Source organism: Jatropha curcas, chromosome 6 (assembly GCF_041381405.1).
Source record: "Jatropha curcas cultivar XTBG-Jc1 chromosome 6, XTBG_Jcur_1.0, whole genome shotgun sequence".
Classification (NCBI taxonomy): domain Eukaryota; kingdom Viridiplantae; phylum Streptophyta; class Magnoliopsida; order Malpighiales; family Euphorbiaceae; genus Jatropha; species Jatropha curcas.
The window spans coordinates 27,858,347-27,872,316 of NC_143156.1; positions in this window are offsets into that span (position 1 = coordinate 27,858,347).

The following is a 13,970-nucleotide window of genomic DNA, read 5'->3' on the forward strand; positions in this document are numbered from 1 at the left end:
AAACAAAAATATAAAGATAAAATTAAGTAAATAGAGAAATTTGGAAAAAAGGAAAAAGAAAGTTGAAGAAACAGTGGAGAAAGAGGTAAGATAGAGATAACGTGTGAGAGTGTAAGTAAAGAAGAAGAAAAGAGGGAACTGAAAGAAGGCTATACGATGAGTAGGCTGTGAACATTTAGGTTTCCATTTCAAGAAACCTAATTATATATTTTTTCATTTTTCATATTTATGTTTTGCATGTATTGTACATTATAATTAATACTCCTCTTCTCTTCTGTTATAGCGCTCGGCGAGATTTCTGGGCTGCATATCATGATTATATGTATGTGCATATGTGTTTGTGTTTGATAAATCTTTTCAAAGCAGAAGATGTTTAGTGTTTAGCTTAGGCTTCTGGCTGCTACCAATTTTTGCAGATCTAGGCTTTCTAGTCCTTTACGTACCCAACAAAGAGAAAAAAAAAAATGGAGAAGAAGAGCTTGCTAAGTTGGTCAACGAAAAAAAAAAGAGATTAATCAGTATATATTTAAGAAATAAGAATGAAAAAAATTATAATATAATTATATTTGAAGGACTAAATAATTATTTACCCCAATTTGTTTTATGTCTTACTTACAATCATATTCAAATATCAAATTTTTAAAATTAATTTGGATACCTCCATGATATAGATTTTGATTCTATTCAAAACACTATAAAAATTGAATAAATTTAATTGAAATACAAGTTATTTGACCTTGTTCAAATTTATCTATAAGCAATATAACAGAATAAAAAGAGTTTGTTTGAAATAAATTAAAAAATCAAATTCAAAAAAACTCATACAACAATTCAACTTCTAGCTAGACCAACTTCTTCATTCCCATTCAATGTTATGTAAATATAAAATTAAAAAAATCATCATTCATTTAACTATTAATTAATATTTTCTCATTTCAAAGGAACTAAAATTAATTAATAAAATCCCTCTCAATTATAAATGTGAAGATAGTACCTATAATATACGTGGGTTTTTTCTTTTAGGAAAAAAAAAAAAAAAGAATAAGTAGAAAGGCATACTAAAGTGGCTTTAAACTGGAAATAGAAAAACAGAGCTAGCTAGCTGGGAGTGTACTATAATAATGGATTCTTATGTTAATGTACACAGACACAAACATAATTTCAAGAACAGCTTTAATTTAGGTTTAAAAAAGAGGACAAGGTTGTAGGCCGCAAGAAAAGCAGCTATCCCCCACTTTGTGTAAGAAAAAGGAGATCTCCGTTCTCAATTAAATCTATCAAAATTCTGTACCAAACCAATATCTGATTTATGTCTTCTATTCTCTCTCTTCACTTGCCACTTATGTTAGCTTTACCCAAGACCCACACAACTAGATCCACATGCAATCTAACTATCTAAGCTCCATCTTCTTTCTCTCTTTCTATCTCCTTCTTTTCTTTTCCTCTCTTTCATTTATTTACTTTTGTGTTAAATATGACATTGATGATAAGCAATAGCGACTAGCGAGTGTTGAGATAAGTGGTTCGACACTTTTTTTCTTTGAGTGAGATCGAGGGAGAATGTAATAAATATTCGTTAAAAGTAATTTACCTCTTAATGGGCTGATTGATTCAATTTAGGGTAAATGGAATGGCTCTGTCTAAATATGTGTTTAGGATTTTTTGTGGTCTTAATTAATTAGGATATAATTACTATAAGGGATGTGAAAATGGGTTGACATGTTGGGTTCGAGATAGATTCGCCTAATACGCGATACGATTATGGTCAACACGAACATGACACGATTATAAGACAGGTGACACGAACACGACACTTGTAACCCGCCTAATATCATAAGTAGGTTAAATGGACCATGTTGACCCGTATATGACTCGTGTTGATATATATATATATGACTCACTTAACATGCTTACAATATTTTTAAATTTTAACATATTTAACTCAAATCATATTTAAAAATAAATTTTCATACATAAAATGTATAGAATTTTAAAGATTCATAGCTAAATAAAAAAAAATAATACAATAATAAAGTTACCAAAGTGACACTAATATGTTGTAGTATTTATATCTGACATTAAAATTATCTCTTTACTCTTAAATAAACAAGTTACTTGCCTAACCCGCGTGTCAATCCGTGGTACGACAAAATTATATTTATGTCATAAATGGGTGATCCGTTTATGACACGAAATCATTTAACCTCAATCCTAATTTGTTTATTTCGCATATTAGACGAATTGTGTTTGCACGTCATGACCTATTTTGACGGCCCTAACTACAATTATCTCAAAACTAATTATGATTCAAATAGGTAGGAGTAGGGTTTTAAGTTTTGGATGGATTAAATTTGAAAGCATCACTTTAGCTAATAGAGCTAAAAATGGACTGCCATCAATTGAGAGTTACATAGATATAGATCAAACAATCTCATAAGATATAGCTATAATGAGATAATAGTGTCAAATTCTATTTATGTACTTTTTCCAAATTTGATTGAATTTTAGTTTTTGCTTGCTATGAATATATATTTGGTACCAAATTGTTGTTAGTGTGTCAATTTATCAACCCATGGGTAGGTCAAGTGAGGTTGGTACCTCTTTTATGGCATTTCCCAATTGTTTTGCCATAGCTAGTTAGTTGAACAGTCACTATTATTTTTAATATTAAGAAAGATTCCAACTCAAATTTTAAACTCCAAAGTTTAAAAATTAATTTAATAAAAATTGGTAGATTTTATCTACTGAATTTTTTTTTGAGGGTTTATTTGAATAACATGATAATATTTTATGATTTTTCACTAAATAGATTCAAAATTCACTTTCATCTCAAATTTACACTCGACCCAATGTTCTTAAAAAAATCATTTTTGAATGAAATAATTCCATATTTATTTGTTGCAAATATAATGTAAACTCATTTTGAAAATAGACTTATGCTTTTAATGATTCTTTTATTAATTTTTTAATTACAATTAGAGGGTATTATTGGACCAGTTTGTGCATATCAATGCTAAATTCTTTTTGTAGACAAATTTAAAGGTATGCTCTTTTGCATTAACTTAATTCACTTCAACGAAATCCAACTGATTAATTTTTAATTCACATGTTTAAGTAAAGACGTACGAAATTCATTTTTTTTTTTCCTGAAAAATAAAATGCAACAGAAACAATGTTAGGAATACACAGGAACCAAAGTGAGTAAACAAGCAAAGGAAAGAAAGAAAAAGAAACCAAAAGTACTGTGTGTGTCTGATTGTGTTACGAGGAGGATGTTTGTGTGATGAGCTCCACTTCTCCGTGTCCAATGCCTTTCTCTCCTGTCCGTACAATTTGCACCCTCATCAATGTCACATCACCTCCACATAGGGTTAACAAAAGGTTTATCCAATAAAGTTAAATCGATTAATTCGATTCGGTTAAAGAGCTATTGTTTTTTGATTCAGTTTGAAAATATGAATTTATTTAACGGTTGGTTATGATTTAGCTAAAACTGAATTTAATTGTATTAATCAAATTAAACGAAGAAAAAAACACAATTGTGTTAACGTTTAGAATTAGAAAACAAAATTAAAATTAATTAGGTTAAAACATTAGAGTTAACTCATTTAAAATAGGTTAATAAGGCATTTCGACCCAAATCATCGATTTTATAGTTTTCATTTCCTTTTATTTCACTGTGGCTAATACAAAAATTAATTCAATCAATTTGATTTGGTTTAAATCTTGTTTTAAATATGTAAATTGATTTAATTTGATTAATTTAAAAAATAATTTAATTATTTAGTTTGATTAAACATTTGATTCAAATTAGCTCAGCCACAAAATGTCCACCCTTATCTCTACAAAAATTGTTATTATCTAACTCTAATTTCTTTTTTTGAGTATTGCGGGAGGAGAATTTTAAACACGGATATATTCCCAAGTCGTATATATATTTACCACTAGACTATGCTTTGGTGTGCATCAAACTTTAAAATTAAAAACCAAACAATGTATTATATACATATTAATTTAGCAACATAGAAATATGCATTTTTTTTTAAAAAGAATTATCAATAATAGGTGGATATAATGGATCGATTTTTATATATATTAAATTTATTTTTTTCGGTTTGATAAAAATAGAGGTTCGATTTTTTTTTTTTTTTTTTTAAGTATTGGAGGAGGGGATTCAAACCCGAATTTATTGTCAGGTCATATATGTACTTACCATTAGGCTATGTCTTGATGTGCTTCTTTTTAATCCATATGCTCATATTTAAAATTATTTTTAATAATAAATTAAATTCAACTTTATAATTTTGCGCTTGATATGCAAAGTTATTAAATATCTAAATAAAATTTTGTTTTTTCAGTAGAAATCAAATGGCCCAAAAGAATATTATAACCATATAAAAGATACAATTTTTTTTAAAAAAAAAAACTTTTACTAATTTAACATTTACATTATTAATATTTAATTTTAAAATTTTTTTAACATTTATTAATCTTATCAAACCGTACTTATCACAACTGCTAATTAATATACTATATGACTCTAGCTTAGAATATTATGGGTTGCTTTCAATGTCATAAATTGTTTGCTATTTTTTTTAATACTTTAGAGGTTTTTATGGGTCAAAATAACACTGCGGGCTACACAATAAGTGTAGTTTTTCCATTTGCTCATCAAATTGGTGAAAATAATTGTGGTCAAGAAGAGTCAAACTCAAAACCTCTCACTTCTAACATAAGTGAAAAAACCAATCAGACCACATAGGCATAAATTATTTGCTATTGGTTAATTATGTATCAGCACATCATAGGTCCCTCTGCGCAGTATCATATTCTTCTTATTGTCCTCACATTCCACAATAAGACAGATTGTTTAATAGTCATTCTCTCTTTTTTTTTTTTTTTTTTTTCTTTCCTTCTTACGGATAATCAGAGGTGAGTGATATTTAATCTCATTTTCACCATTAATTACATTAAAAGTTGAATTCTTATCCATTTAATCACAGATCAAATTGCCTTATCAACAATTAATTAGATGGTATTAATCTTAATTTTGCATACTTAGTTCAATATCTTATGAACTAATCAAAGTTGTGAGCTTAAAACCTAATTGTATTTTTTTTTTTTTTTTTTTTATGAGTAGAAGGCAATTGACGCATATTTTGTTCATAATAACTTCAACTTCAAAATAGTTGAATAATCATTTTCAGTTACCTTTTGCAAAAAGATTTAGTGTTGTCAAGCCCAGAAGTTTGAGACACCAAAATTCAGGAGAAAGATTAATCTTTTAGCATCCTTTTAGTCAAGTGTTAGTTGTTTCTTATCTATTAGGGTTTGATGCAGTTGGAAATTTAAGTACTAGATCACAAATTAGTACTAAATAATTTTGCAAGAAAAATTAAGACAATTTGATGGCTTCTTTTACTGTCGTTTATAGGATAATCTCTGCTTATGAATTATGTGTTCGAATGAATGTTAAATTCCATAATTATCTTAATCCCAATCCACTGAGCAAGCTTATCTTAAATTCCATAATTATGTAACCATCTTTCTCTGTATTTTGGATGGTAGAAGGTTCATTCATCTTTACAGGTTGAATGAATGTTGCGTATGCAAGTAGTAAAGAAATATACACCGTGAATACTAATAGATTCCTGTAAAATCATCTTTAATTTCCACTAACATAATATTCAATTAGCTTTTGTCTTTTTCCTTAGCTAGGTCAATAATCTAGTATGTCCATCTAGGTAATTCTCTTGAATTAAAAGTAGAAGAATGTGACATTTTTTTTTAAAAAAAATAATGTTTTTTCATGATTATAAAATAAAGATTCTTCATTTATACATATGGAATTTCATTTCAAAAATTTTTGAAATATTTCTATCATCTCAGCAAGTATATTATAGATCAAGAGCAACAAAAGTTCAATGAAAAGGTTCTCCATATGGTGAGATTAAGGCGTCCCCTAAGCTTTTTTTTTTTTTATTGCTAAATATAATTAGTATTAGAGAATTATATTATAAACAAATTTTAGAAACCTATAATTACACTAATTTACATTTTGACTCTTTAACTTTTTTTTTGGGTTTCCCTGGAGTATCCTACACCTTTTTTTTTTTAAACATGAATCATTCTTGTTTCCCTTCTTTGGTTAGTATACATGTCTCTAGCTGTGATAGTATTTAGATAAAACTGTTCCAACAAAGACCTGGATGTGGAAGATCAAGTTTGCCTGAAGCTGCAATTTATTTCCCATGATCTAACTGCCAATTATTTTCTGTTTCTCTTCTTCAACTTTTAGTATAACATAAAAAAAAAAAGTAATTATGCATTTCTTCTAATTTTCTAAAAGAACTTATTTTAATAAGAAGGAGATAAAAAAAAGGCAAATGAAGAACTTTCACAATAAATGATAAACATATAAGTATAACACAAATCGTTTGAAACTATTGGTAAAAAAGAAAATCCAGATCGACCAGAAAATGATAATTTAATTAAATTTCAGGATCGAGAAACTGAGAATATGTGCACTAGATTCTTAGAGAAAAATGAGAGACAACTAGATCGAGTACCCATCATTTAAATTCAAAAAATATGGAAAAATTAGAAGTGATTGATGATTTTTAAAAAGACTAGCATAAATATTGTACATAGCCCTTAAGAAGTATTGCAAATGGACAATTCACGTATCTTTGAGGTCCCTACGGGAATCCAGTAAGTAAAAATGTTTATAACTCTGCATTACATATGTAGAGAGAGAGCATGAACCCAAACCCTTCCTCTAAGGAAGACATAACTAATTAACATAAGGTAAAAAAAAGGAGTAATAGAAATACAATTGCAAATTATGAAACTTATGCAAAAAAGATAATTGGGTTAATTAGCTCTAATGGAGCAACTTCTTTCAAGAAAAAAAAAGCGCTCTAATGGAACAACTGAATTGCAGGCTTATGTATACCTTAATACATATGCATATGAAAGTTGTTTTCATATCTATGAAGTTGAATTGAATTTGAATTCCAAAAGCTTAATTATTCAAAAGATAAGAATTAAGTAATTTCAAGAAAGACAGAATTACTTTATCTTTATATAATATCATTAGAGTCGTCTTTAAAAAGAATGAGTTATTGCGTTTAAATCCCTAATCAGAGTTAAATTATTAACTAAAACAATTACGGAATGGCAGACCTATAACGAGCATATGAACCTGAAACGTAAAACTTGTTAATAAGTTAGGTGTTAGACGATGAATTAGACTGAACCTAAAACTTAAAAAAGAACCATAAAAGGCTATAAACTTGTAAAGACTGAAACAGAGAATAAAAAGTTTGGAAGGGTCTAAAAATGGTAAATGAGAGATCAAAACAAGGAACCTGGGATGAGCTATAGCCCTTATTGGAGAGAGCCACACCCTCTTGGTATATGGATGGGTCAGAGCCCTGTCAAATCCAGCCCCCACTACTATACACCTACACATATACAACTATACTTGTAGTGAACGCAACCATAAAAAAAAATTACTTCATTTTCCCTGCATATTTGTAGAGAGGAGATTTGTTTAAAAAAAAAAATGAAAGAGTGAATGACTTGGTCAGTGGGATTTAAAGATTTTAGTTAAATTTGGTGCCTAGGATTACGATGTATAACTGTTGAGGGTCTATCTCTCTATCTCTCTCTTTCTCTCCTGACAAATCTTTTAGTACTAACCAACCCCTTATATTTCTCTTTTATTCATTACCCAATACCCCATTAAACTCTATCTTTTTCTTGAACCCCCTCTATGGTATTTATATATACCCTTCCAATCCTCAATACTCAAACATACTTATACTGCACATCTTTCTTTAACATTTCTTTCTCTCTCTCTCTCTTTCTCTCTCTTTTTTTTTTTCTTTAGGGAGAGCTTTTGTTTTTGTTTTCTTGGGTTAGATATAAGTGTTTCTCTATATTCTCTTCAATCTTTTTAAGTTTTTCTGAGTCTTTGGTACTTTGTCAGTTTATGGATAGAGAATATATAAACAGTATATAATAGCTTTTTCTATCAAGTGGGTCTTTACTTATTTCACATATCTGGACATGGGCTTAAAGTTTTTGAAGCTTTTTTTTTTTGAAAAAAAAAAACACATTGGCTTTACCTTTACTTAAATTAGATTTAGGGTTAGGGTTAGGGTTACCATTGTAAAAAGGAATAAAGAACAGCAAAATTAGCCAAACTCTCTTCTCTCGCTTTCTTTTCTTTCTCCATATATTATCTTGTTTTTGCATGGGCAGATGAGGATTATTATCAAGATCTAAAGAACCCAGTCACTGTTTGCCGATGGAGCATCATCAAGATTCACAAAAACTTCATCACTAGGGCTAGTGGATGATGGAGTTGATGGTGGCCTTTACATCTTTTTTTCTTTCCTTTTGTGGCCCCTTTTCTTCAAAATCAATCCATTAGTCCTTTTGATCATGGGAATCTTGATGATGCTGCAGCGGCAATAAATGGCTAATTTTTCTCTCCATTTTTCAGCTACAGCAAATATCCAAAGGAAAGAGAAGGTTAAGTCATTATTTAAAAATATACTGAACAGCAGCTTATGATCTTGATTTTGCTGCTTATGTCCCTCTCTTACTTTCTCTTTCTCTACCTCTATATATTTATGTTGGTATAGTGTTTTTTCTATTAATTAATATATTAATTACTATGCACTAAAATAGCTAGGGTTTTGTGCTTATCCATAGCTTGCACTAGGTTTTGTGTAAAATATTTGTTAATAATATGGTGCAAATTAATTATCTTGGTGTTAAGTGAAAGTTTTTTTTTTCTTTTATAATTTTTCATTCTAAGTGATTGTAGCTTTTTAAGTGCTTTTTCTCTGACTGGCTTTTCTCAGGGGGTTTTTGTACTGCCATCACCTGGTCTCAGTAGGTATGTCTGTCGTTTGGCTAACCTCTGTGCCATTAGAAAAATCATGGGCTTGCTTTTAATTTTTTGGATATTTTGTGTTCTTTGCCTTCTTCTATTTATAAATCTGCTTCTTGTGTTTTAGATCTCTCCTAATTATTAATATTAATTCATAAGTAGTGTTATTTTTGTTATTGCTATTATCAGATCAGTGACACAAAAGCTTTCTTCTTTTTTATTGGTGGGGATAGAGAGACAGACAGAAGGGTACATGATGTGTTTGGAATATATAAGAAAGTCTCAAATAAAATCATTTCATTTTTCTGTTTCTTCAGCTTCTACTGCTTCTTCTGTGCATGAAGAATATCATAGAGGGTTAGTTGTCTTGATTATGAAAATCTACAGCTTTTGATGCTGGATTTTTCAGATTTGGCATTTTCTTACTATTATTTTATGTTTTTTTTTTTAACTCTTCTTGAAACTATGATTTTATTTTCTGGTTTCTTGAAAATTAATAGTTTTTTATCACAGAAAAAAGGATTTTTTTTTTCTTGATTTCTGTATAGAACAGAAAATATAATGTTTTATAGCAGCTTCTTATCAGATTAACCACCCTGATTTTACCAGTAGGGTTTTGACAAATTTGCACTCTTCTTTACTATAATTTTGTATTAGTTAGTAAAGTAGGTAAAATGTTGTTCTGATAGTAATAAAAAAAAAAAAGGGACACATCATTGTAAATAAGAAGATTTTAACCCTGAGAATATGTTGAAACCTTAGATTGAAAGATTTGATGTTGTGTACTGCTGATTTCATGAAGTTCTTGCTTTGGTTGTTTTTAATATTTTATTTATTTTGCAGTTCAAGGCAGAGATTCTATTTATTATTGACTGTAATGTAGAAAAGAAATACTTCTTTTTTTATATATATGTATTTTTTGAAATTTTCTTTCTTCTTCAACTATAAAAAGTTCCAGAAAATTTTGCATTCTTCATCTTTCTCCCATTTTATTGCTCAATGTGAGTATTAGCTGTTCAATTTTTGGTTTATTATACTTAATTAATTGTTAATTACCATTATTTTATTACATATTTACATTAGGAATCTTGATTATCTCTGTGTTGTTATCCACATTGGACAATAATGTGTTCCATCTGCCAAAGCAATGACATTGATGATTTGGTGGCTGACTTTTTATTCATCAAAAATTTGACTGACCTTGTAAGTCAAGTAAGTTAATTATTTTGCTGATCCAAAAAAAATAAATAAATAAATAAAATTAAGGTTCCAATCTTTTCTCTTTTCAACTCAATTTTCTATTTGAATGCCTTTATAAAACTTTGAATCAGCAGAGTACAATAGGATTTATTCTGGGTCTGCTGTGTTCTTCGTTGCATCACATTTCTTTGCACAAGTTTTAAACCAAGGTTCCAAATGTTGATCTATATATAAATATATTGAAGTTTTAATATTTGTAGTTAATTTTATTGGTAGAGTTTTGCAATTTGGAATTGGAATTGCTTTGATTTTCTTAGGATTTTCCTGTAATGGAATAGAAAATCACTCTTGTGCAACTTTGTATTGGAGAAGTTAGGGAGTCAAAATAATTTACTGAAGTGCAAATTAAAAAATTTTAATTTCTATGGTAAATTATAATGGGGAGCAATACTCACCAAATAAAACCCTAAATCATTTTATCAAGAATAGTAAAATGATTTAATTGTAGACTTGATTTTAAACTAAAAAAAAAAAAAATAAAACCCTAAAGCAGCAAAATATTAAAAACAAAAAGTACATCAATTAACTTGAAATAGAAAAAAAAAAGTATAATCAACATAAATTTTCAAGAAATTATAGTTATTTTGAATATAAAGTGTGACACGTCAGACAAAACGCGTCTGACAAAAATATATACGTTTGTCTCCCACTTTTATTAATTTGATATAAAGTGGAAAACCATATGAATTGATATATTGAATCTTGTATCTTTATTCATATTCTTCATCATTTTTCCATATCCAATATTAATGAAATTTAAAACCAAACAAATTAAAGTAAATAAAATCAACTTTCCAAAAGAACTCGAAATCAAAGTAACAAAATTGAATGCCACATATATAATCCTAAATAAAAATTTCTAATTATTCTCTTATTTTCCTATTTACTCTTAACCATCATGAAATTGAATCTCTTAAATCCTATGAATAGTATTTGAAAGCTATATATTTTAGAAAGTCGGATTGAATTTTGGATACCAAGTTACAATATTTTACTAAATAAAAGAATAGTTACAAATTATTAACTAAGTGTGATTCAATTGGTCTTTTTTATTAATGTAAGAACTGAGAGTTCTCGAAATTGAATTTTTACAATTTCTCTATCATATAACCTCTGCCTTATAAGAAACAATCTCTTTAACTGAGAGGGTCTAAATGCTGTTAAAGGATAAAAACTTAATACTAATAATAATTAACAATAATATTATCCGATGAATAAATCTCAATATTTACTTATTATCATGAACATATTTTTTGAATTGAATTATATATCATGTTTTTTTTTTTTTTTTTTTTTGAGAATGATATATCATGAATATTTGATAACGCCGTTAAGATGTTGTTTATAATAGTTTGCAACATTAACATCTTTTTGTAAATATAATCTATTATAAATATTTTCTTTTAACAAATAATAGAAAAAGCTGTTAAATTAATGATATTAAATACAATACTTTGTTGTAATTGTAATAATTAGTGGTAAACTAAAATCTTTTGAGAAATATTATTAACTTTCTATGATAATTTATAAATTATCACAAATATACCTTTTGTTGTTCATAAAAAATGGATTAAATTGGTCTGTTTATGACCTAAATTCAGTTTGATTTTAAATTGAATCGAAGGTTTGGTCAACACTAACAATATCTATGCTCATGTTACTTTTATACTTTATAACTATTTATAAAAAAATGGTTGTACCACATAGCAAATAGATGTCTCTGTCATAAGCCATACAAACTTTTTTTTTAAACATTTTTTTTTAATTTTTATTTATTAGTTGTAAAGCGTCAACATGGGTTGGTCAGTTAAATCAACTGTCAAAGACAACCTTGTACAAGGTGGCCCACAATAAGAAATCAAATGGCCTATATTCATTTTTCTTTTTTGCATGTAGCTTTTAAATCTTTTACGGTGTTTGGTTTTGGTAACACAACGTGTAAAACTTTTTGAGAGCAAGTACTTATGTAACACTACTCAACAACTTATGTTAAACTTTTAAATTTTTAATGTTCTTTCAAACGCTGTTCAAATAATTAACAGTTAAAAAATATTAAAACAGTTAATTTTATCGAATAAATACTTCAGTTATGTTCGGCAATAACTTTTTAAGTAGTTTGTAGCGCTTTGATTGGTCAAAACGTTAAATGGTTCTTTTTATAGTGTTCGGTGACATAACGTTTGAACTAATTTTTAGAGATTAAAGTAGCGTTTTGTGAAAAGTTAATTGATGTAACGTTTAGCTTTTAGCGTTTCATGAAAAACTATTAAAACAACTAACGGCTATCAAAATAGCTAATTTTGCCGAACAGACCCTTAGTGTTATTAAATTACATTTCAAACAAACAACATATATTATGATTAGAATAGGTAATCTTATTTTTTGGTTTGCTTAAATTTGAGATTTAAGTTTAGATATATATATAAACCATGTCTTGTGAGTTCTGATATTATAGTTAAGATGGTGACAGAATTCAATAAACAAAACATAAATAAAAAAAAATATTATATATAGACAAATAGAATATATATAATTCATGATCTTTGTTGAAGATTATCTGACAAAGAGACACAAAAAAAAACCCTTCATTCAACATTTGTAATCAATTATAAGGTCATAAAATCAGACAAGACCATAAAGTTAATTGTAGCAGAATTTTGGTTGAAATCATTAATTTTAGATGATTTCTTGTTATCCGTATTTATATATCAAAGCATATAAACTGAGACAATATTTTTTTTTTTTTAGAAAAAAAGAAAAGAAAAGTAATTGTTATGAACAAAGATATGGGGAATGATGTCCCATGTGCCCATTTATGTTATATATATATATATTGGAAAGAGTTTAGTGTTTAGAACATGTAGCTCACATGGTGGCATGTGGTCTTGTTTTCCTACTAGCTATTGATAGAAATACAACAATGTGTATAATTTGCAGATGAGGAACAATGTCATTGTTTACTCTATTGAGCTTCAACAATTTAAAAACTATATATATACTATTTAACTAATAATCTTTTTGTTTTATTCTGAAAATATATTATTCATTCATTAAATCATTTGGAAGACGTTTCGTTATAGTTTTTTTTTTTTTTTTTTTACTCTTTGATAGGATTTTAATTAGTTGCTATAGAAATTTAAAACACAGTAGGTTCAACAAATCATGCATCTCATAGTTGATTTATATCCATCAGCTAAATTGTAGATGTTTGATAAACATTTCAACCAGTTGCTAATAACTTATCAATCAATGGCTACTTTCATCAATTACGTTGTGTAATTGCTTCCGTATGTACTGTTAACTAATTTATATTTATATTATATTTAACTTCATTAATCTTATAAAAGTAATTATAAATGTTTTGTATCGTTTTATTTATAATTATTTGAAAATAGTTAGTTTCTATTAAATATTAATAATTTATATAATATATTAAAATTAAATTCACCTTAAAAATTTAATATATATATTATAAATCTTAATATATAAAAATAATTATATCTTTATAATCATTTTATATTTTAACTGCAATCACTATTAAAATTTTATCATAACACTAAAATTGATCAAATAACGTTACCAATCACCAATTAACAACTATTAGCTTTGTTGTATAGAAATGAAAGTGTGGAAGCCAAAAAGGCTGAAATGGACATGAAAAAACAGTATTTATAAATATGAAAAATACAAGGTTATTTTTATAAATATAAAAAATAAATTATTATGAACCATTAAATATATTGAACAATAAATCATATATATCCAAAAGATAAAAAAAAAAAAAAAAAAAAAAAAAAAAAAACCA